At 42.0% G+C, this 26,307-nt stretch overlaps 1 protein-coding gene across 15 annotated transcripts in view; it reads right to left on the reverse strand.

The window, feature by feature from the left end:
• FER (FER tyrosine kinase) overlaps positions 1 to 26,307 on the reverse strand; it is a 443,173-nt gene that overhangs the window by 386,411 nt on the left and 30,455 nt on the right. For 9 of the 15 annotated variants that reach the window (XR_012645737.1, XR_012645738.1, XM_074995255.1 and 6 more), the window contains 3 exons: positions 22,312 to 22,381; positions 17,660 to 17,712; positions 13,852 to 14,028 (listed from right to left, as the gene is read on the reverse strand). The exons of 1 other annotated variant lie outside the window; for it this stretch is intronic. The gene's annotated coding sequence lies outside the window, so the exon portion shown is untranslated. The remainder of the gene's footprint in view (positions 1 to 13,851; positions 14,029 to 17,659; positions 17,713 to 22,311; positions 22,382 to 26,307) is intronic. 5 more of the 15 variants (XM_074995257.1, XM_074995252.1, XM_074995249.1 and 2 more) reach the window with 2 other exon arrangements.

Consider the following 26,307-nt stretch of genomic DNA (forward strand, 5'->3'; position numbering starts at 1 on the left):
TTGAGTTAAGGCTAGTGTGGAAGCGCCATGTCTTTAAATAAAGTTTAATAGCCTCCAGAAGTGTCCTGTATGTATCCCACAAAGCTATATGATTACCTGCTATGTATGGCCGCTTCTATCTCTGTTGCCATATGGATGCCCATGAAGTAGGTCACAGGAAGCCCATGAATTTGAATTCATTACCAGAAAGCCTGGGAAATATAGGGGGCACTCAGAATCTATCACTTCTTTTAGCCATCGCATCGCACCACATCAGTAGCCATAACACCAGTAGCCATCTCTTGCAATCATGAGCACGCATGGTGGGGATCTGCTTAGTTCTCAGGGTCTCAAGAGAGCTTCAGCATGGAACCATCAGGAGATTATGGATCTTCTTGGTGTTTGGGGAAGAGGAATCAGTGGTGAGCAGACTTCAAGTATCCAAGCGAAATGAGGACCTATTTGATAAATATGTGCCAGGAAAGATAATGGAACAAATGATTAAAGAAATCATCTGCAAACACTTGGAAGGGGGTAAGCTGATAGGGAACGGCCAGCATGGATTTGCAAAGAACAAATCACATCAAACCAATCTGATAGCTTTCTTTGATAGGATAATGAGCCTTTTGGATAAGGAAGAAGTGGTGCATGTTGTTTACCTAGATTTTAGTAAGGCATTTGATACGGTCTTGCATGATATTCTTCTCAATAAACTAGGCAAATACAACTTAGATGGGGCAAAACTGGCTGGATAACTGTACTCAGAGAGTAGTTGTTAATGGTTCTCAATCCTGCTGGAACGGTATGACAAGTGGGGCTCCTCAGGAGTCTGTATTGGGACCGGTTCTGTTCATTATCTTCATCAACAATTTAGATATTGGCATAGACAGTACGCATATTAAGTTTGCAGATGATATGAAGCTAGGAGGGGTTTCAACTGCTTTGGAGGATAGGGTCACAGTTCAAAATGACCTGGACAAATTGGAGAAATGGTCTGAAGTAAACAGGATGAAGTTTAATAAAGACAAATGCAAAGTGCTCCACTTAGGAAGGAACAATCAGTTTCACACATACAGAATGGGGACAGACTGTCTAGGAAGGAGTGTGGCAGAAAGGGATCTAGGAGTTATAGTGGACCCCAAGTTAAATATGAGTCAACAGTGTAATGCTGTTGCAAAAAAAGCAACCATGATTCTGGGATGCATTAACATGTGTGTTGTGAACAAGACACGAGAAGTCATCCTTCCGTTCTATCTGCACTGGTTAGGCCCCAGTTGGAGTATTGTGTCCAGTTCTGGGTGCTGCATTTCAAGAAAGATGTGGAGAAATTGGAAAGGGTCCATAAAAGAGCAACAAGAATGATCAAAGTTCTGGAGAACATGACTTATGAAGAAAGGCTGAAAGAACTGGGCTTGTTTAGTTTGGGAAAAAGAAGATTAATGGGGGACATGATAGCGGTTTTCAGGTATCTAAAAGGGTGTCATAAGGAGGAGGGAGAAAATTTGTTCTTCTTGGCCTCTGAGGATAGAACAAGAAGCATTGGGTTAAACTGCAGCAAGAGACGTTTATTTTGGACATTAGGAAAAAGTTCCAAACACCGGAATAAATTGCCTAGGGAGGTTGTGGAATCTCCATCTCTGGAGATATTTAAGAACAGGTTAGATAAATGTCTGTCAGGGATGGTCTAGACAGTACTTGGTCCTGCCATGAGGGCAGGGGGCTGGATATGATGACCTCTCAAGGTCCCTTCCAGTCCTAGCATTCTATGATTCTATGAAAATGTTGTGTGGGATGATTGCCAAAGGTAACTCCCGGCACTCTGTGCAATGCCAGGTGAAGATGAAAGACCTCCGGCAAGTGCATCACAAAATCTGGGAAGCCAACTGATGGTCTGAGTCGTCTCCAAAGACCTGCCGCTATTAAGAACCGCTGCACATGCTTCTTGGGAGGGACCCAACCATGTTGTCCAATCTTAATTCTTCAGAAGACCCTATTCCAGAGTCCAGGGTGAGCTGAGAGGAGTTTTGGGGCAAGGAAGAAGAGACCAATGGAGATTAGGATGAGGGCAACCAGCCAGGGACAAAGGAAGCTGTTCATGACAGCCTGGGGCTCTTTACTGTCAACCTCAAGCTGGTCCCCTCTGTGCCAGTCCCCAGGGCCCAGCTGTTCTGGTGAGTATTTTTTTCTGAATGCCACAAGTGAGTTGTGGCTGGGTATAAGTATAGATTTTCTATGGATCCGTGATCCTCAGAACAGCATGTTAATATTTCTGGGTATGGAGCAGGTCTCCTTTTTGGAGCTGTTCAGGAAGGCAGCATTCAGGTACTCTTATATTTTTTGCATGAGGTTTTGGGGCAGGCCTGACTTATTGCAGCTTCCATGGTAGCACATCTTGCCATGCCAGGCCACCAGATAGTAATCTGGTTTTATGGCACCACACAGCATTTTGGCAAATTTTCCAGACTTGTGTTCACACAGGATGAGCATCTCTTCTTTTTCGCTCATACTAGCTACAGGCATAAAGGGAAACAAGAAGACTTTTTATAAATACATTAGAAGTGCATCCAGGGCAGCCAGCATTTCTACGTTCTTGGACTGCAGTTGAGCAATTTCCTTCTCAAAATCTTCATCATCATCATCCTCAATCATCATCTCAGCCCACTCCCTTTGCAGTAAAAAATAAAAAAAAAAAGCGCATGACATTCCAAGAAGTTGACTTAATGGTCTGTGCAATGACTTGAAGCATTTGAGGATCCATGCTTGCACTAGCACTGTGCACAGGTACATTCTCCTGTTCATTTCCACTCAGTTAGTGGGTGCTCTGACTTCTGGGACAGTGCTTTGTATTCTGGGATAGTGACATCAAACACCGACAAGCAACCGTGGCAATTTTTTCTCCACAACTCAGTATTACAAAATCCCCAGAATGCAACAGGGCTAAGGTACTATGGGATAAATACGCACAATGCATTGCTCATGCAGTCAAACTTGGATGAGGCAATGGAGACACAGTAAGTTGACACAGAGAAATGGTAGGGCGAATTTCTGGAACGTTTGAGGACAATTAAATTTGAAATCATAAGATCAAGGTAAAAAATCAAATTTATTAAAAGTCAATTTTATTTCTTAGTGTAGACGTAGCCATAGAGTGCTAAAAAAAGGCCACGTCAATTCATAAAAGTAAATTCTTTTGAGTGTCAGTGTGAGAAGATCACAGAATGGAACAAGTTCAAAAGATAATGATGAAAAATTGAGAAAGGCCAAATTAGCTATCTTGCATTCTTGCATTACAAAGAAATGGTTAAGCAATGGTTCTGGGATCTAGTCTGCAACATTGCCAACTGCTTTCTTAAAATTCTGCAGACTCAACTTCACTGATTTACAGTACAGTTGAATATATTGCTCTGGAATCTGACCTGAACCCCTCTTTTCTATGGAACCCTCCTACCACTCCTTCTATGAAGCTCTCCTATAACTCCTTCTCTGAAAAATTCCCTGCTCCCCCGCCCCGCCCCACATCCTCTTCATCAACTATTGAACAAATCAAATTTAACCCACTCCTGGCTGCTAAATACTCCCCTATCTCCTCAACAAATCACCCATCCCTCACCCAGTCACAGCCAGCTGGTCTCGGTCCAGCTTCTAGCCAGAAACATTTGGAGTGTTTGTTAATTGGAGCAGAGAGGTCAAAATGTAAATCATAAGAGTAATTCAGCATCTGTCGTTCAACACACTAAATGCATTTTAAGAGTCACTTTTAAAGAACTGAAAAGTAATGCAGGATAGCAGATTTCCAGTCCATGATATTTGTAACAAAAATATTTGCCAGACAGAACAAAACTTACTTTTAAGAGTTTTATAACAATGGAATGTAAGATAAAAATAAGTAATCATTAGTCTATAAGAAATTGAGAGTTTCAAAACACGGAAGATATTTGTTTTCAAGGGAGGGTGCAAATAATATATAAATCTAACTAACAGCACCTACTGCTGATAACCCTAGGCTATGTCTACACTTGTATTTGATCGACAAAACTTTTGTCTTTCACAGGTGCTTAAAACACGCCACCCACATACACACCCCATAAGACAAAATTTTTCTGTGGCAAATGAAAGCTAAGCCCCCTCCTAGGGAGTGGAAGTATTTTATCAGCAGAGTGCTGACAAACAGCTTTCACACAAGCTGACTTTTAGTGACAAAACAGCATGGACTGATGCATATTCATTTTTATATGAATCAGATGCCACCAGCAGAAGGTTGATTTCTTTTTTTGGTGGTTTGGGTTCTGTATTTTCCGCACCAGACTGTTGCTCTTTTAAGATTTCTGAAAGCATGCTCTGTACCTTGCCCTTAGATTTTGGACTACTAGTAGATTTTGGTCAACTGCTGTAATTCTCTTTCAAAATCTCACATTGATACCTTCCTTGCATTTTGCCAAGTCTGCCATCAAAGTGTTCTTAAAACTAACATGAGCTGAGTTGTCTGTGCACATTTATACAATGTATCTCCCAGTATGTGGGGCAGCATGGTAGAAGGTATGAACGTACTTATTTACAAATTTAGCCAGTGGGCAGTGAAGTCTAGGATGTATAGCGTGACCATGTTTCTTTATGTTGAATAGAGGACAGCTGGTAAATTACTCATTCAAGTAAATTCAATCATAATCCATCAGGATTATGCAGTGCAAGTGTTCAAATTAATATCAAGTTGACTGAGCCACTGTTAAAAAGAAATACTATGAAGCTGGAGTCTTTTTATCTACTTTCTTGTCTTTAAGGCTTGCATGGGGAGAGCTCTCTCTCTCTCTCTCTCTCTCTCTCTCACACACACACACACACACACATTCCAGTACAACACTTACACGGGGATGGGGTGACTCACCAGCCTAACCCATCCCTCCCCACCCAGTGTTCTCCACCATCCAGGTGTCTAGCTGGCACCATGTTTCCCTATGGCAACATATCAAGGACATACAGACTCAGACTCCCATCCGCAGATTTCTATCAAGGTTCACGCCAGAATGGGGCAAGCAGCAGACTTTTGGCACTGTATGGGACAGAAGGAATGGAGGTGCTTCCAGCTGAAGGGATGTGGGGATGACTTGGTCTGTGTTTTTTCCAGAGGTCATCTCTTCCCTTCTGGCTGCCACCTCCACATTTACACATGGTTGAAAGCAGCTTGTCCTTTCCTGCCCACACAGTGCAGAAAGGCAGCCAACACCTCCAAGCTGTGGCTGGCCACTCATGTAACCTGGCCAGCTTCTGTCCCCTGGCTACAGTGCAAACAGGAAGAGGTTAAGTTCTAAGGATGCACTGAGCACCAGAACTCAGGGCTGGCTGCAGAAGCATCAGCAAACCCAGCTGGCCAGAGAGATGGATCAGGAGGAAAGGGTGCCTAGAAGACAGAGCGGCTGTATTTTGTCCTGGGTTCCATTTTCAAATCAATTTTGAGGTGAAAATAGAATGCACAATAATAATCCAATATTGATAATAAAGGATTTAATTGTGATACTGAAGTCCACACCCAAGAGAGTACTCAAGTGCCTAGATACAAAGCTTTGCATATGCATAAATATTTGCCAGACTGGTGGTCCAGTCTCATAAAAATATGTAGATATCTTTCCTCATTCAGCAGTCAGGAAATGCCTACAAATCTCTTTTACTCGGTCAATACAGGGCCCATAATGAGCGATAGATACTCTTTTCTGGTTTTACACAATCATTTAAAATTGTTGTGCCTTTTGCTTGTTACATAGCAAACATAATATAAAGGACCAACATGGGCATAGGGCAGTCCAAATAATGTTTATTTTCTAAATTTTATACAAGGCCCAGCTCTACTACTGCCCTGGCAGGGGTCTGGTGGCTTCTGAAATAGAACAGTGAAGTCACTAGAAGGTGTCAAACCTTTCATAGGGATTCCACCAAATTCCTGCACACTACAAATGATACCCTTTAAAGATGAAGTACAAATCAAAAGATAAAAATAACTATAAACTTGTAATTAGTGGAAGGATACTATGTGGTGAGAAGCTTTCAACACAAAAGCATATTTTAACATTCCCTCTTAAAAATCCTCCCCTTCTATGAAATGTGCATGGCACATTGTCTTTCATTGCATCTGTCCCAAAATGTCTTAATGTGTCATCACCGACTATATGAACTCTGTAGTCCTTATTCAAGCACAACTGCTACTGTGTTCAGGGGAGTCTTTTGTTCAATTAAGTACTGCAGAATTTGGCCCTCTGCATTGCAACTAGACTTCTGGAATATGCTCTCACTGTGTGATACTGACATTATCTGGGATATTTGTCTTTCATGACCCAGGAAATATGAAGTAGTTTACAGTATAAAAATACATGTAAAGTGAGTACTTGTCCATGGTTATTAGCCACAATAATCAGGGACGTGACCCTCATGCTCTGTGTGTCCTTATACCTGGTGTCTAAAACTCATGGCCCATGGGATATCTATAGTTCTGGTGGCCTTGAGGGGAGGGTGAAAAATGTCCAGACCTGTCCCCCAAGCTCCACCCTCTCCCTCCGTTGCACCCCAGCCCCAAGGGATGCAGCCTCAGACACTACGGGGATGCAGAATAGCTGTAGTAGCTGTCCTCTCCTCTCCCCGGCTCCATCCTTCCCTTCCTTCCTCCCTGCAGCCGTGGGAGCCACAGGGAAGAGGACTATAGTTGGCAAGTGCACTCACTCTGTTTCCTCGTGTCTCCTGCTACCACAGAGAGTACAGGGGTGGGCCGACTGCTGCTGCCACGTTGTGTCAGGCCCCACAGTAAAACCCTTGTCCACATCCCTTGGAGGTCAGGGTTCAATGGGAGGAGAAGGTGGGGTGCTGATGGGAAGGGGTGGGGCTAGGGAGACAGATACAACATCCTTCCCACCTGAGCCACCAGACTCCTGGGCCGGATTGCAGATATGCCCCAGACCATAGATCACCCACATGCTTTGAGTCTGAGACCCATGACGTATACTCCAATTTCCAAAAGTGAGTGGACAATGAGGTGCAATCCTTGATAAAGTGCCCTGTTCACTTCCTCTGAAGCAGCTGGTACCAGTTCTTTTCAGAAGACATGGATATTGGGCTAGATGGACCTAGTCTGACCCAGTAGTGTGTTTCTTATATTCTTACCCTGTTCATCATGCTGAGTAATGAAAATGGGTTAGCACTCAAATCTTTGATGAATTCAGCATAAATTTGTGCTTTGCAGTTCACCTCTAAAGAATAACTGAGCCCCTGCAGAACAATCGGAAAGTAAATAAGCTAAGAAGCACTGTCCAGTAAGAATAGGCTGTAAAATGTAACTAAAATTAAAGTTTTTAATTGTAAATGGCCTCTCTGAAGCTACAGTTCACGCTAGCTCTTCTTCAGAAAAATTGCATTGTTTGTTTGATACTGACACAGGTATCTCACTCTTTCAGAACTTGTAAAACAGTCTCCAGCCTGCTTGCATGCTGGCTTAACTATTTAGAAGAATTTCCATCCTTTGAAAATTAAGACTCTTTTTTATTCAGCTATAACTGAAGGATAGAAGCTCATCTTACTCTTGGTAAGCCAATATGAAAACCAGCTGGAGATTGTTTTACAAACTCTGACTTTGGAAATCTCTCTGCCAGTGTCAGAAATTTCATACTTTCCAGGCAGATGGTTGTATGGCAGTATTGTGCTGAGAAGTGTCGATTGTAATTAAAAAAATCTTTGTTTAAGCAATCAAAACCTGTGTCTGGTATTCCTGACAAATACTGATCATCTGGAATTGCTGGATTTGATGGCATAAAGAGCCAAGGCATTAACTTGCAGGAAATTGTCTTCTAGGCTTGTACTGGCTTCATTTTTTAAAATACATTCATGAATTAAGAAAAAACTAATTTAAAATTTATTTCTGATTTGAACTTAGTTATTGCCATGGATGTAGTCTGTTAGTAGGCCCAGGGCCAGATTCTGAACCAAGATCCACTGAGTGAAGGGTTGCACAACTAAAGGGCTGGATATAGGGATTCACAAATTGATCTGATCGGAGCACTAGCATGAATTAGAGTAGACCTGATCTGATTGATCTATGTTGGCTAACCTTTATCTCCCAGGGGTAGGTGTGTTCTGGGATTTGGACAACAAAGCAATCTGTGAGAACTTTTGAGCTCAGAACTAGAATGGGAATCTATTGGACTATGACACTACCCCCATGACATAGTTACTGCTACTTGTTGAGCTGGCTTTTTTATGTTTATGGGAGAGCTCTCTCCCATTGGCTTAACATGGCTACACAAACAATCTTAGAGCAGCACAGCTGTACCAAGTATGGACATGATGAATAAGCTTGGTGACTGAGCTACCCTTTCATTGACACAGATAGTTCCTAATGAGGGTGGAGGCATATTGGCATGTCAGTGTGCCAGAGTCAGCACCGTACTGTCTGTGGTCTGTCAAATTTGCTTACTCATATAAATGATTATACAAAGTAGATTGTTTAATATTTATAAGACTGAATTCAAGTTTATACTTTTCCAGATATTTCTAAGTAATTAAACTGAGATGGGAAATTTTCTGTTCAACAGTTATGATCAGCTCAGTTTTAATCTATAACAGTCTCACAAAAATACTTAGCTGGCCAGTGCTATAAAGGATTTCACTATTTCCTGTGACAGATGCAAAAGAGAAAGTTCACAGCAGCTGGAAATCTATTTCTTTCCATATTTATTTTTAAACATAAACACACAGTTGTGCTTATATGGTTAAAAGCTCCATCTTTACTCACTGCCTCCATCACTCTTCCGACTCATCATGTATTTTTAGGATCAAGCCTTCCTAGGAGGCTTCCTTAGCTTGGTAATAAATATGTCACTAATATGAAGATGAACAAATACTTGAGGAATTAAGATTTTATTTCTCTTTATAGAATCCTACAACGTTACTACAGAATACTGTAGTAAACCAGCTTTTGTTATTAAAAAGCCAAGCCTTGTATCAATAATACAATTACCTTCCAGTAATTACTTTATTGAAAAGTAACCACTTCAGCTAAATATCACTTTAATGGCTATAGAACTTCATGTGGATTTGGGAGAAAATCTCCAGTTTACTTTCTAATCTAATACTATGACCCAATGTCTTAATGACAGGCTAAGGCAACAGTCAAATGCACTCTTGGGAAATTTTTCTTTTCTCTTCAGCTTCCCACATTTGAAGGAGGTACTCAAGTAGTTTGCATATGAAACATATAAATAGATTAGTTGGACCTTTTTCACACTAGACCACAAATTGTGTTTGCAAATACACCCTTTTCATAGGCATAATTTGTCTTATTTGTTGGTTTTTCTTGGCTGGTGTAATATTGGAGATTTTCTGGAAAACCTCTGAGAGAGCCAAAGCAGGGCAAATTGCTGAAAGACAAAGCTACTTTCAGCCTTAAACTGGGGGTCCTCCAGCGTAAGACACACCAAAACTATCACAAAGAGCACTTCTATTGTCACACTGGCCAGCAAGAAGTTACACAAGCAATCCCCTCAGACACTTCAGATTTTCTTGTGCCACAAACAGCATCCCTGCTGCACCACGTAGCAACAAGGCTGTTGTGGGGTCATGCTTGAATAAGATGCCAAGAAACTTTTTCTCATTGCTTTACTTTTGTGCGTGAACCCTCCTCCCTCCCCGACCGCCGCCATGGAGTCCGGGTCTTTCCTGTGCTCAGCCACATCACGTGGCTCAGCCCCCGACCCAATAAAAGGAGGTGCCTGCCATTCAGTGCTGACCATGCTGCCAGGCAGCACCATGTCCTGGCTTGCACATGGTTAGTGCCTCAGGGGCAGGAAAGAATTTTGAGGGCTTGCAGCTGCCAGGTGGAAATCTCCCCCAGCAGCTAGAATATGCCGGGGGCAGACTACTTCTACTGGCCCCCCAATGAACCCCCCCCACAAGCCCCTAACAACTGGCTCCCAAAATATGTATTCGGGGGCTTGATGCCACTGGGGGACGTCTTACCCAGCAGCTAAGATATTCAGGGGGACTAATTTAGCTGTCTCCCCGCTGAACGCCCCCATGCCCCAGCAAGTGACCTTGCAGCTGCTGAGAGAAATCTCCTCTGGTGGAGTGACCCAGCAAGGACTTGCAGCTGCTGAGGGAAATCTCCCCTGGTGGCTAAGATACTCGGGGAGGACTGCTTGTTGAAGTGGTCCTCCCTGAGTATCTTAGCTAATGGGGGAGACTTCCTCCCAGCGGCAGCAAAACCCCCAGTATCTTAACCACCCAGGGGAGACTTCCCCAAGGAGGCTGCAAGCCCCCAGATATCTTTCCAGCCCTTGGAGCCCCCAACCCGCGCAGTCTATGATATGGTGCTGCCTGGCAGCATGGTCAGCACGGAACGGGAGGCACATCCTTTTATTGGGTTGGGGGCTACCCACGTGATGTGGCAGAGCATGGGAAAGACCCCAACTGCCTGGTGCCTGTGGGGGAGGGAAGGGGGTTTGCACACAAATGTAAACTGCTGAGAAGAAGTTTCTTGGTGTCTTTTGCAAACACAACCCCCACCACAGCCTTGTTGCCATGTGGGGCGGGGAGGAAGCAGCTGGTGCTAGGCAGCGCAGAAGAAAAATAACAAGTGTAGAGACAGTCACAAACTCTCTGCAAAGCCACGTCTCTAAGTAAGGGTTAGATGTGCTCACAGTGCTAATAGCAAAGAAAGAAAGACATTTTCAGGCTCTCATACAAACATGAGCCCACAACCAAAGGCTTGCTGCTTCCACTTTGAAATTCACAGTCTTCCTGATACTGGAGAGCAGAGGCCAGAGCAGAGCAATGAGAGGCATTGTGGGTTACATATGGGGCACCACTGGAGGCTAATAAATTCTATTTTAAGACGTGGCACTTCCACAATGGCCTTTAGTCAAACTACTGAATTTGAGCTTGACGCTACACCCATCTTGATATCAGTGCTCCCTAAATCGAGCTAATGGTAGTTACAGTGAAGACAGTCACAATGTAATGTCGAGCTAACTGCCTTAAATTCAGTTTTATTTCATAGTATAGGCACAGCCTCTGTCGACAGATGTTTTGTTGGGAAATCTCTTTAACAAGGACTTCTGTCAACCAAGCACTGTGGTGTAACAATAGCCCAGGAGTATAGATGGCGCACTATAGTTTCAGAAGTATTCTAAAAATTCCATCCCATAATCCTTTTTTAGGTGTTGCATAAAAATTACAGCCTAATTGTGGTTCTAAAAAACTTTGGCCAGTTGTTACAGTGTACAAACAGTGTCCTCACCATGCAGATCTAGAAGAAAAAATTTGGTCATCATAAGGTGTAACAGAGAAATCTGAGGAGGATCTTCTGATTTCAAACAAATTTTGTTTTAATTATTTACTCCATTAGTTTATTACTGACAATTTCTCACCATCTCTAAAAAGGATTATTTTTATACAGAAGTCAGACTTTTCTGGCAAATCAGTATTTCAGGTATCTTTTCCAGTTTTATTATCTAATCTTAATTATGTTAAGTGAGTTAGGTTTTTTAAAAAAAAACAAACAGGGCATAACACCTGTAAAATTAACTATACATTAAGCCACTTTGTGTTAAAGGTTTTTCCCCCCACAAAAATAGAACAACTATTTGGTTTTGTAGTTTAAACAGTGTGGTCTTAAACAAGCAGAGCATTGCTTTCTGATTCTAATTATCACATGCAACATGTAAGATGTGGGTAAATTAGATATTAGTTTAAATTTAATCCTCCTAAACATACTTGTGGGCACAGAAAAATATCAAATTGATTCCTACGACAATGATAGACCTATGCAGTCTCTTTGGAGCAGTGAAATTATCATCTATGACTTTGTAATCATAAGGGGAGATGATAATTTAAATTCCAACATGCACAAAGTCTTACTCAGTCAAGGTCACTTACAAATCAAATGATTGTCATTTCACAAACACCCCTAAACAACTGTATTGCATTATCTAAATGGAAAACAGAGCTGTTAATGGGTATCTAAGGACTGAAATCAATTTAGCTTACAGGCATTCAGCTGTTAGAACAGTTGTGAATGTGTCTGAATGTTAATAAACACTGATTAGTATTAATGCTACACACGCTTTGTAATGTGGCTGGAATGAAACCTTCAAACTCAATGAATGCTGGGGCTTTCTGATAAAGCTTTCATTTTCTTTATGACCTTCTTATTAATCTTTTCTGGGTTATGCAAAGTTTCCATTAGCTTTATGTCAGAGTGCTAGTAGTGCTAGGTCTTGGAGACATCCTTCCAAAGGCACTCTTTGTCCTTCAGAGCATCATCAATGCAATGTGACTAGGATGTAATACACAAACAACGTAAATTACTGCACTGCTTTCTGAGCTTTCCTGTGGTTCAGATTTGAAGCAGGGAAGCAGACCTGATGAGCACGACGCAGACATTCTGAAATGGCATTTGTAAGTTGCTTAATTACAGTAAACTCTTTCATATCGGTCAGCCCCAGGACCCGGAAGGTAGCAGCCCTGGGACCTGGGAGGTTGCCAGATATTCAAATATTCTGGATAATAGAGAGGTATACCTAGCAATGTATAACACTGAAGTAAAACAAAATTAGATGTTGAGAAACAAACAAAAATGTATTCAGAGTACTTTATCAACACAGTGGTATTGTACAATGCAAACTTATACTGCATTTGCATTTACTTTCATTTTACTGTAATTATGGAAAATGTAACTAAGATTTGCTTATGGTTAAAATGGTGATTATTTGAGAGTTCCAGATGATAGACTGCCAGATATAAAAGACTTTACTGTATATAGCTCAGCTGTCAATACCTTCAGCCCCATGGTGCTTTTCCTGCGAATGATATCTCTGGTACCAACTGGAGTGGAAGCAGAAAGACTAAGTGGAAAAACTCACCAAAACAAACATTTTGTTCTGCTCCACTTCACAGAGGTAAATAATGTGAGAAGTAAGCAGAAATCAGTCGGGTCTGACTATACCACTCGACAAAGATCTGAGTGGTAGTGGAGTGTTCTAGCTCCACCTTCCCACTCTGAAATATTAGCTGAACAGAAAGCTCTTTGAGAGAAGAGACATAAATTAGAGTGGAGCCAAACTGCCAGGGTCCTAGTACAAAGGGTCAAGGAAAGGCCGCTTGGATCTTGGGGAACTGCCAGTTTCTGAGACAGAACAAGAACAGTGTAGGTAAATCTCTATGACTTTTCTCCCCCACATTCCTCTCCTATGAGTTTTACCTTGGCCAACAATGATCTGGGTCAGAATTGTCTTAGGCCACATCTACAGTAGCCCTCTCCTTTTGAAAGGGGCATGGTAATGAGGGATTTCAGCAGATGCTAATGAGGCGCTACCATGAATATACAACACCTCATTAGCATAATGGCAGCCACACATGATTCAAAAGTGCCACTTTTGAAATGCATAATGCCCGTGTAGCTGGGGACCTTTCGAAAGGGCCCCCTGACTTCTTAATCCCCCTTCTTCCCAAAACCAAATGGAAAGAAGGGGGCTTTTGAAATCAGTGGGTTCTTTCGAAAGGCCCCCATCTACACGGGTGGTGTGAGTTTCAAAAGTAGAACTTTTGAATCACATGTGGCCGCCATTTTGCTAATGAGGTGCTGCATATTCATAGCAGCACCTCATTAGCATCTATCAAAATCCCTTATTACCATGCCCCTTCCAAAAGAAGGGGGCTAGTGTAGGTACAGCCTTACCGTAGCTAAAAGATAAGTTGTGGGGCATCGAACTTGCCTAATCTTCCTTTCCTGGAAAGGCTGTCGGACTGATTTGGGTAACCTAATAAATATAGAAAATGGAAGACAGAAATTGTTAGCGCAACGTTGAAATATTTAAAAAGTAAATATTGTTACTAAGTTACCTGCATTCATGCATGCAGTGGCAATAGGGGAAGATGATAGCAGTAATTGTGGATGCTTAGCATGGTTTGGTTGCTCTCATGAGTCATTGGCTCCGAAAGTTGAATGGATGAAAGGCTGGTCAAAGCCTGGGCCAGCTGGTACCTCCATTCCGGGAACCAGAGCCTTCATGGTGTTTGCTAATTTAAAAAAAAAAAAAGGAAAAATTAGATCACGGTTTTGATTTTTTAAAAAAATTCGTAATATACATTCAGCCGCAGAGACTGTGAGCACATGGAAAGCCCACCAGAACTTTGCATACACCTGAAGGAGTATTACCACATACTAACAGGTTGGTAAGTGCAGATGTAATGTGACAGAGATGCACTGATATTTTGTTGTTTATGTAATAGGGTTTAGGCTAAACAGGTGATTCTACTTCAACACACTCATTAGATTTCCTACAAAGAAGTAATAGGAGTATTGAATTAAGGAACAGATGTTGGTCTAAGTAGTTCAGCTCCTGCTCTTCCCCGGGATCACAGTTCATGCCTGCTGTCCTTATGGTGGAATGAGGAGGAAGTAAGCTTAATTATTTCTTGATGCTCTTGTATTTAAAAAACTTACCTAAGGAAAGAAATGACAAAAAGCTAAAAGCAAGCTTGTAGGATATCTGGAGACTAAAAAAATGTGGAATAAAGAGCAAACAGATCATGAAAGGAGATATTAATTCAAAGAAAATAAAGTGAAAAGTAGAAGAGAGCTGAAGACAGAAGAGGTAGTGACACATCACTCACTGGCAGGAAAAGCAGCCTCAAACTGTTGGTACCAATGGGGAAGCTTAGAAAATCTGATCTATACATTATGATTTTTTCAATAAAATATTTTGAAAGACTACTCATAGATAGGAAAAGGGAAGAGAGCCTCATATCTCTTAGAATAACTTTTAAATGGACTTTTAGAGCACTTAAAAATACCTAGACAGGATTCCATAACTTGCTCTCCTATTGAGATTAAAACCTTCGGCAAATTCAGCTTCATGCCCTAGTATTTCTGTTATGATATGATGGCAAGGACTTTAAAACATTCTGACTCTGAGGGTTTAAATTTAATAATGGCCTCTGCAATGCTTCCAATGTATTTATACCATTTGATCTAACATAGTCATAAGAACATAAGAACATAAGAACATAAGAACATAAGTCACAATTTAATTGAATTTAAAAATAGATCTGTGGATTTTTTTTAATTGTTTTACTCAACTATCATGAATAACACTCACATGGATCAGATATAGAGTTCATAACAAATTAAAGGAAACATGTTTGACATATGCATTGGCCAATTTCCTTTGTTTTAGATTGTTTTTAAACCAACAATTTTTAAAGTTGTAGTTCAAATAAAAGAATAAAGGAATTGAACATGTTAAACTTCTGGTTGAAGATCTTTACATTTCAAAATTATGTAGACCTTCACACAAACTCTGTGCAATGCAGTGCTATCACTACTCTGTCTTTGCATCAAGCATAGATCAAGCCTACAATTTGAATTGATATGCATTATTTAATAAGACCTGAAAGTAATATGGCCCTCGACACTTTGCTTTTTGCCTTCTTGCATTACTTTATTGTATATTTGAAAATATATTTTAAGACATATCTGTAACAATCAAATGTATTTCTTGTCTAAACTTTTCTGTGTAGAATGAACTTAGAAGCTGTCAGAAGAATATGCTTTTCTGATGCTCTTGTGAGCAGCAAAATGAAAACCACTGATTATTTGCCTAGTTCTTCAAATATTTGTTGTACTGTATACTTACCTTTTATCTGAAGGTAGTTATGACATTTCAAGGTGTACCATCTTACCTACAACCTTGGATGCCTCACAGCAGCAAAGCATTGTATTCCTACCTGGCTGTTCCAAACAGCAGGTAGGTCACAGCTCAAGTATCTGTGTATAACTCCAACCTGTCAGCACACTACAGTCACACTCTGGATTTGACTAGCTTTGGTTATATCACATGGATGGTAATCCCAAAACTGCCAGTTCTGTATTTTTTCCCCCCAAAATGCGTTGTGCACTGTACTGTGCTTCCCTGGATAGGCCACATATATTAGGTCCATTACCCCTGCCATGGGATCAAGATACAATACTTGGTCACCTCAACTGGACTGACTCACAGTTCACAGCACTGGATTAGCATTGTGATGAAAGAATCTACAAGTTTATTTAAGAGAGGTCTTAAGCAAATATGTATATCAGAAATGGTTGCAAGAAAAATAAAGATAAAATGCTTTCTAAACTTAACCAATATGACTTAATTCAAGAAAGTCCCTTACCACATATTCCAGTAACTTTGTTGACTGAACTTTTTTTTAAAAATTGTTTAATTTTTTGTCTCTTCAGGTGAAAGAAAGAGAACTTGGGGTGTCTTTCCTCCATACTATAGCTGTTGCTTTTTGAAAGGCATTTTCCTGAAAGGGATCTCCTACATAAGTTTCCATCTGAGATGAAAGAGACACTGAGTCTGGTGGAAGAAGTTCCTGTCCAGGCAGTGCTGAGGACTGGTTGAGCCTGCCCCTTCCACCCAAGGTCCCACCCTCCCCCACCTTGCCAGCAGTGGCTGTCGGCCTCACTGCTCATTCCTCAGACTTGTGAACAAGGTAGTTGGAACGCATAATAATCTTAAGCAAGAGTGGGCAATAAGCATCCTGCAGGTTGGATGCCGTTTGCAAGGGTTAGCCCTCAACTACCACTTCCCACAGCTTCCATTGGAGCTATGAGTTGCTGTACCTATTGACACACAGCTAAATAAAGCATACAGCAGCCCGTCTCTAACCCTGGAGAAACACATCTGGACCTTAGGCTGCTTATTGCCCATCCCTGCTCTAAGGATAGGTTCGGTCTGTATGAGTTAGGAGTGCATTAGGGCACAGCCACATCCTACTACACTGGTGGTGCGTACCACCTTTAGGTCTAAAAGTCATATTCAGAACCAGCCAATTAGTTCCAGATTTGAACAATATGTAGAGGTTCTGCAAAGAAAAAAAATCAGGAAATGTCTCAACAAAAAGACTGAAAAATCAGTGCCACAGAAGTCAGAACATCTTCTTCAAAAGGTAAAACTAAGCAAACAAAACAAGAAGGTTCTCTGCCAAACACACAAGGGAGATAGGTGAGTAAGTGTGAATCCTGCTAGAGCTCTGTCTTCAGAGAAGCAGAATTATAAGGGAAATAATTCCATGTTATCGGAACAAACCATCTTAGGAAGCTTTCAAAAGCCTTGTGTTTTTATGTTTGTAAAGAGGGGACTCTAGGCCTGCTTAGCTCATGTTGATGCTTCAGCTATTGCCAAGTTCCCCATGTACAGGAAAACTAAGCCCCTTGATGCCAATCACGGGATTGAACATTGTTTTGTAAATTCAGTGTTTCACTTCTTGGCTATGCTGGAAGGAGGACCTTTTGATAAAACATGCACACAAAGGAAGACATAGTGGCCCTTTAGCCTTCGTATTCTGTAGATAGGCTCCCACTGACAGAGCAGATCCTATTCCGTGGTTCTTGGTCTGTAGTGAAGCAGTTGTGTGAACATTGACCCCTGAATCAGGGCTTTTGTTACCACATGGCTACGTCCTAGGACTCTTGTACTTGATGTTGTAACACAGCCAGACTTCCAAACAGTAGCTCTTTAAACTACTGGCATTTGTCTATGAAAGAGTCATTAAAAGCAAATAAATTTATTTCTAGAGCTCGTACCTTTTGACTATGAAGAACTAGTTAAGGCTACACAATGAAATTTGACTTAGCCAATCTTTCAAGATATTTACTCACATGAAAATTGTTCTGGCAGAAATGGAGGTATACGTGATATTGGTAAATAGTCGCTGAAAAAGAAATAGAAATCTTCTGTAACTATTCTTTTCTAACCCCAAACCAATGTTCCTTCTAGTTTTTTGATTCATCAGCAGATTTTTTTTGCCATGCTCCTTCCAAAAGGAGGGGGGCATAGTGTAGATGCATCCATTCTGTCAATGAAGGTGCCCCCCTGCATGGATATGAGCTATCGACAGAGGGAGAAAGCATGAACACCCTCTGGCAATTTTATTTTGTCAATTTTTGGGTGTTGATATAAGTTTGGCTGATAAAACTTTATAGTATAGACAGATTCTAAGAATTGAAAATAGAAGCATTAATTTCCGTGGTTTACCAGGGGTTGCCCCACAGGACAGGTATCCCAGAGCTCTAGCTCTCTGCTCACCTTTACCTCCCAAAAACTTTTATCTTTGGCTTTGCCTACATTAGAGTATAAAGTCAATTTTAAAGCATTTAGCTCAATTTTATAATATGACTGTCTTTTCATTGCAAATACCATTAAATCAATTTTAAGGGGTTCAGTCACCTTCTAGCCCCTGCCCCTTTCAGGTGGTGTAACGCCAAGTTCAAATTTAAAAGGTCAAATTAATGCTAGTGCAGAAACAGTGTTATTTTAAATCAGTTTTACTGGCCTCCAGAGGTATCCCACAATGCCCCAAATATGTCCATTCTGGCCCCTGTCACCTCCACTGCTCTCCAGGTATGCAGGAAGTAGGTAACAGGAAGCCCACAAATTTGAATTCATTTTCTTTCTGGCCAACATTCCTAGCAGGCCTCAGAAGCACACCTCAGGAGCAACTGCATCTACCCATGAATTCTCAGGGTTCTAGTTCTCAGAGTTCTCAAGTTCACAACAAAGCCCCAGCATGCAGCTATCAGGAGATGCAGGATCTCACTTCTGTGTGGGGGAATGAATCTGTGCCGAGTAAAGTGCAAACCAGCAAAAGAAATGCGAACATTATGGGAAGATTTCCCAGGGCCTTCTGGAGATAGGTTACACAAGGGATGCTCAGCAATGCTGGATAAAAATAAAGGAGTTCAGGCAGAATTATCAAAAGATGATAGAAGCCAATGGGTGATCTAGGACATCTCCCAGAACATGTCACTTTTACAAGCAGCTTAATGTGATCCTTGAGAAGGACCCAACCAAAGTTGCCAAGAATTGCCTGGACTTCTCAGGAGACTTTGCTCGGCTGTCCAGTGGGAACAGCAAGGGTGAGGAGATGGAGGCTGATGAAGAGGAAAATGACAGTCAGCAGTCAAGTCAGCAGATGGCCAAGGAAGCTGATCCTGCCAGCAGCCAGGAACTGTTCATCACCCTGGAGGTTAATCCTTTTTGGAGATCTCCATAAAGGTGTCAGCCTTGTACTCTTGTATTTTTCTCACAAGGTTTTTGGGGAGGTCTGATTTATTCTGATTTCCACAACATCACACCTTGCCATACCAAGGCACCAGTAAGTAATCTGTCATCGTGGCACCACACAACATTCTTGCAAATTTTCCAGCCCTCTGCCCACAGAGTATGAGCATATTATCTTTTTCACTCTCCATTATTCTTAGGAAGCTGGTGTCTCTTTATGCAACCTAAAAGAAGCATGGGATGTTTAATAAAAGTTGTCCCCTTAACATTATTGCATTGCTCCCTGTCCATTTAAATTTACCAGGACTGCCCTACCACACCAGGTGGCTGGTAGGCTCCCTGTTTCCCAACATCCCATATGTGGCTGGTGGGCTCTCCTGGATCCCTCCCCACATACCACACTACTGGGGGGGCTCTCTAGGTTCCCCCCCACACCCACCCACACACACAACCATGCAGCTGCAAAGGATTTAGGAGGAGGTACTGAAAGTTTTTTCTGAGCTTTACCTTTCATACATCTGCCCACTCTCAACCCACCATGTGGCCAGTGGGCTCACCCCTTCCTCCTACGACACAGCTTCTGGGCTGTGCAGACCCTGTTTCTGGATACTGGCATCTTTAAAGGGCTTTTTCACTGAACAGGATTTAGGAGGAGACACTAAGAAAGTTTTTTCCTGTGCTCTACCTTTTGCAAGACTGACCCGTCCCCAGCCCACCACATGGATGGTGGGCTTGCCTCTCTCCACCCGCGCAGCTGTCAGGCTGAGACTCCCCTCTCCTCCTTTAGCTGCCAGAATCTTACCATGTCCACAATGAAATAGTCTGGAGAAGCTGTATCTTCTACAGAGGTTAATTTATTGTCAGTCTTAAGCCAAAAGCGGCCTCAGAAAACAAAAGTTGCAGTGATTGCCAAAAAGACACCCATTCATTGTATAGGTCTATGCACTGTCACATTTAAAAATTGCATCTAAATTTTGACATTAACTGTCTTCAACAGGCAGTGCAAGTGGGAGTGACAGGGTTGCTGTGATGCACCACAGGAAAAGAATAAAGCAGGACCTCATCCTGCAGCAGCTGCAAGAGGCCCAGAAGGAGTGAATGCAAGCTGCTGCTGATAGAAAGTGGACCCAGCAGTGGCTGCAAAACATGCTTCAGCAAAGGATCCAGGACACAGCAGAGCTACTGCCGGCTGTCAGAGAACAGACCAACATCCTCCATTCCATGCTGGAATTGCAAACTGCCCCCTACCACAGAATGCGCAGTCATACTGCCTTCTTACGATGTTGCCCAACTTCTCCTTGTAGAGGGGGAGGGTAACAACAGTCCCTAGGACCTCTCCACACTGCAAAAGGCTCACATTCCCCACAAGTGACAACAGGATTCCCTTTCTTTTTCCCACCTTCTAACACTCACCACAAAATAAAAAAAAATGCCGTTGTGAAAACCAGTGTTGTCTATTGGTTAACATCCGGTGGAGTGCATTTGGAGGTACTTTCGTAAAAGTAAAGCACATATCATTGTGGGTGGGGGTGTGGAGGTATCATAATAGTTAAATACAACAGATTCACATGTCTGGCTGCTCATACCTAAAGTTAGTTTTCAAAGAATCCCTGATTTGCACTGCATCTGCCTCTGGATTGCTGATTGCCCTTGTGTCCAGCTGTTCATAAATACTGTCCAGGACATCTGCCTCAGCCACCCAGACTGGCATGACATTTTCCCACTTTACTTTACAAATATTATGGACAATACAGCAAGTTGAAACCACAGCAGGGATGTTGGTTTTGCAGAGGTCCAAACGGGACAAAAGGCACCTGAATCTGGCATTTCAATGACCAAAGGTACATTCCATTGCCATTCTGCACTTGCTCAGCTTGTAGTTAAAGTGCTCCTTGCTGCAGTCCAGGGTGCCTGTGTATGGCTTTATGAGCCAAGTGAGCAGAAGGTAAGCAAGGTCACTTAGTATCACTTATGGGCATCTCCACCGCTCTAAACTTGATTTTCTGGTCTGGGAAGAAAGTTCCATCCTGGGGCTTTCTGTACAGACCTGAATTTCTAAAGATGCATGCATCATGCACCTTTCCTGACCATCCCATGTAGATATCGGTGAAACAACCTTTGTTCTACACCAATGCCTGCAGCACCATGGAGAAGTACCCCTTGTGGTTTATGTACTCTGATGCCAGGTGGTCCAGGGCCAGGATGGGGATGCGCATTCCGTCTATCGTCCCACCACCATTAGGAAACTGCATGGCAGCAAAGCTGTTCACTATGTCCTGCGCATTCCCCAGAGTCACAGTCTTTCACAGAAGATGGGCATTGATTTCCTTGGCTACCTGGATCACCGCAGCCCCCACTGTAGATCTGCCCATGCCGAATTGATTTCCCACTGACTGGTAGCTGTCAGGCCTTGCAAACTTCCACAGAGCCATTGCCTCTAGCTTGTAAGCTGTCAAAGCCGGTCTCATTTTGGTATCACAGTGCTGCAGGGCAGGAGACAACAAATCACGAAGTTCCATGAAAGTGGCCTTGTGTATATGGAAGTTCTCTGCAGCCACTGCTGGTCATCCCAGACCTCCAAAATGATATAGTCCCACCAGTGTGTGTTGGTTTCACATCTCCAGAACCAGCACTCCACTGAATGCAATGCACCCAGGGCCACCAGCAGCTGTTCATTCCTTGTCTCCAGTGCTTCCACGTGATCCAAGCCAATGTCCACAGCCTCCTCATCCTCTCACTCTTTTTGTCTAAAAAAATTCTGCATGTCACTTCTGGAAGTGGCCATATCACACCATGTAATGCTTCTAAGCTGCTCAAGATCCATGCTAGCATGATGCAGTGAGACAGGAACTATTCTTTGGAAAAATGGCATGGTAGTCTTTGGGACATTTGTTTTCAAATAGTCAGGTGGAGTGAGGGCAATGCCATCTGGGATGCTGATATCAGACAAGCACTTGCAGTGCATTTTTTCCCATAATACTCTGGCACAAAAACCCAGAATGCAACAGGGCTGCAGGCTCTGTGGGGAGATACCCACAATGTATTGGTGACACAGTCAAACCTAGCAAGGGCAATGGAGACACACTATGTTGACTTTCTGGACATGTGTGGACACTCACCATCAACATTATAGAATTTAATGGAAAAAGTTGACTCCAATAAATTAGCTTTCATTTTGTAGTGTAGATATAGCCTTTGTGGAGATCATACAGAGGGACTTTTAAGGAGGGAAATTAAACCACATAGGTACCTTTGCATCCCTTTTCTTAATAACTGGACGTTTGGGATTTGTATTTGTCCTCCTCTTGTACTCTTCCCACCTAAAACAAATCAAAATATTGGGTCCAAAGTTTACAAATGACTTTTGAGATCCTTCTGTATGAAACCAATAATATGTAAAAGACTGAGACTGAACCCACACTATCAGTTTCCTTAAATACCACCCATGTTTAATCATTCTGAGCAGACAGGAAGGGTTTTATTTGTTGTTGTTTTGCCTCTGAGGGCAAAATGCTATTTAAAGAAATTACAAGAAATGAAAAGCACAGAGTAATTTCATATTGCTATTCTTTATATGTTTGTGTTTTGTTAACAGACTTGTGGAGACCAAAATGGCCAGTATTCTGTACTCCCTAAGAAACTCTTTGATCCCTGTTGTTTATGGACAGCTGGAAGTTAGCATTTGCATTGTGCCTAAGAACCATCATGTAAAAAAAGTCACACACATGAAGGCTGGATTTTTTTTCATTGTGCCCTTTAGTGGCACATCATTAACAAAGCTTTGTCCAATTAGTTTGTGCTGTGGAGCAAAATTCTGCTAGACTTTAGAAATTATCAGAAAGGAAACTTATTTAAACCTGTCGTATGTTTCCTGCTGGCATCTCTTAGGGTTTCTAACTTACTGGAATATAAAAATATCCTGTTGTGCTATGCCCTAAAGCAACACAGCAGGGTTGAAACAGTATCTAATTAACCTTCTGCTAAACCTGAAATGTCAGGCAGGAATAGTACTGAACCTAAAAGGTTTTTTAATACAGTAGACATGGATGGAGCTAGGTGTTCTAGATTTTGAGTCCATTGCCCTGAAAGGTGAGAAGTCAGTAACAATAGGTACTTTGTATTTAAATCCTGGGATACTGCAAAAAGGGGAGGTCTAAGGTCATGATATTTTCAACCTATGTTTGTGAAGGTTAGACACAGACTATTACCTAAAAATTACATTTTGCCTTGCTCAAGCTTAAATTCACTTGCAAGTAAATTGGTTTTCTATTGGGAAGCTCTCATCACTGCCCAGAATGTGCACATGATGATTATACCAATCCATGTAAAATGTGGAAAGGAAAATGTATTTATTTTGTGTAGCAATTCCAATTTGACCATTACATTTATCTGCTTTATATTCTTAATACATACATCTTATATCTGGATATCATGGAGAAATGCATTAACAAATTTCCCATATAGCTTAATAAAAGAGGATCATAAGGAAAAATGCTTTCCATATGCAAAGTGAAAAAGTATGAAAAGCACCTCATTTTATCTTGCACATATACATCAGAGGATACAGAATATAAACTTCAATGTTTTAATTGCTCATGCTCAAATTTGCAGCGCTAGTGCTAGAAAAATGATTATGCCTCATTAACAGAAGGGGTTTGGTCAGCGTTCAGTTACCCTGTGAACATGGAGAGGTGTGTGTATGCTATGCCTGGAACAGTAGTTCCATTTTATTCTCTTAATGAACTATAAAAGTCTTGCTAAAATGCTTTTGTTGCTGTGTTAGTGGTTCAATGAAGAGTGAGAAGGTCACCAGAGGTTTCATTCTGAACAGAGACGCCTCTCCAGTTAGCCTTTTATTCCTGGGTTTGAGATTTTATTTGGCTAAAATATAACTGCGTTCCTTCCACACACTTTTCAGGGCAGCAAATTCCAAATCCCTTCTTCATAAAGTACAGACAGTACTAGGTATTTCTCATGTTTCCTTCAAACTCTGTTTTCTGACTTCTGGTACCACTCCTTTCCCCCTTGTCTCACCGTAGAGCCACACCCATATTTTATGGTTTTTAGCCTAACTATAGACTCAACCACACTGAGGAACAAAGGATTGAAAGGGACTCTTGGGACTCCAACTGTAGTCCCCTGTCATTACAGGCAACTATGTCACATAACTGCATTCATAAATTGATCAAGACAAGTTCTTTTAGTTTCCTCTTATAACACACCCTCCATTCCCTGATCATCCTAGTAGCCCTTCTCTGCACCTATTCTATTATGAATTCATCTTTCTTGAACATGGGTCATCAGAACGGTACATGGTATGCAAAATAATATCTTATCAGCGTTTTAAACAATGACAGCAACACCCCATCCCCCCCACTACCCGGGAAACATCCTGCCGTACATATGATAATACTGTATTTGCCTTTTTCAAGCCACATCACATTGGTGGCTCAGAATCATCTCCTGATAACATCCAGCTCTTTTCCCTCTACTTCATTAGCTCCTGATTAGTAGTGCAGTTGTGAGCTCTGGGATTTAACCCCTAAAATCTCAGTCTCTTGGCCGAATAGGTTTGATCATCTTCTAGGCAGCCATGTGGGTGCAGCTATAGGAAGTATAGAACTTCTCAGTGTTTCTAAGTCCTATGGTCTAAAGAAATAGGATAGTACTGCTGTGGTCTCGAAGTTTGGGGGACTGGGGTCTATTTCCAGTTTTGCTTACTGGTCTGCTGCATGGCTTTGGTCAATTTCCTTAGCGTTATTGTGTAAAAAAAAAGGAGGACAACCCTGAGAAGGAGCAGATCAGTATCAGTATCTACCAACTCACGTATAGTATGTTAATGCAGTGTGAGTTGGTAGATACTGTTACAGACAGTCGCCCTCTCAGAAGTGTCTTCTTTTTTGAAAGGTCAAATTAGTCTCTCTGAGACTAATTTACTTTGCCTCTTTGTGCCTTTTTTTGGCTTCCCTACCTACTGTGCAGATTCTTAAGCCATTCTTATCTCTGACCGAACACCGCCCAGCAGTGATTAAATGACCTGACTAACCTATGTCCTGTGTTTGTTCTCTCATGTACTTCCCGGGTTAAGAAATGTGTAGATGAAAGTCCTGTTTTGGTATGGATTTTTTTTACATACATACTGGTCTCACCTTCTCTAACAGATATTTTAAAGAACTATATGTTGCACATGAAGTGGAAAGTGGTGAGATCTGCCCTGTCTTTTCAGACTGTAAACTCCGCAGGCAGGGGATTGTCTTTGACTGTGGCTGTGTCTACACTATGAGATAAATTCAAATTTAAGGCAATTAGCAATATTATCTTGACTGTCTTCACTGTAAATACCATTAGCTCGATTTTGGGAACACTAATATTGAGACTACAATATCGCGTTACCTGACAGGTATAGCTTCAAGCTTGAATTCAAAAGTTCGATTAAAGACGAGCGTGGAAGCACCATGTCTAAAAATCCAATTTTTTAGCCTCCAGAGGAGTCCTGTATGTAGCCCACAATGCACCTCAGTGCTTGGCTCTGGCCAGTGCTCTTCAGGTGCACTGGAATTAGGTAACAGGAACACCATGAATTTCAAAGCGGGAGCAGCAACCCTGTGGGCTCATGTTTGTATGACAGCCTGAGAAATGTCTTTCTTTCTTTGCTATTAGTGCTGTGAGTGCATCTACCCATTACTAATAGCCCCTGCACAGAGTCTGTGGTTCTGTCTCTACAATTGCTATTTTTCTCTGCTCTTCATGGCACCAGCCACTGCCCTGCCGCACCATGTGGCAACAAGGCTGTTGTGGAGATCATGCTTGCATAAGATTCCGAGAAACTTCTTCTCAGGAGTTTACGTTTGTGCATGAACCCTCCTCCCTCCCCAACAGGCACCACACAGTTGGGGTCTTTCCAGCACTCAGCCACATCACGTGGGTTGCCCCCAACTCAATAAAGGGATGTGCCTACTGTTCCATGCTGACCATGCTGCCAGGCAGCACTATGTCCTGGCTTGTGTACATTTAGGGCTCCAAGAGTGTGAAAAAATTCTGGGGACTTGAGGCCACCAGGGGGAAGTCTCCCCCGGCAGCTAAGATAGCCAGGGGACTACTTCAGCTACTTCAACATTGCAAGCAGCTCTGCAGCCACAGACCACAGCACCGCCCCCACCCAGCCAAAAATATTTTCGGGAGCTTGCTGTCCACTGCAGACACTTGCTGATTTGATATTTCTGTGATAAAATCTTTTTGCTAACAT

Source organism: Carettochelys insculpta, chromosome 5, assembly GCF_033958435.1.
Source record: "Carettochelys insculpta isolate YL-2023 chromosome 5, ASM3395843v1, whole genome shotgun sequence".
Classification (NCBI taxonomy): Eukaryota; Metazoa; Chordata; order Testudines; family Carettochelyidae; genus Carettochelys; species Carettochelys insculpta.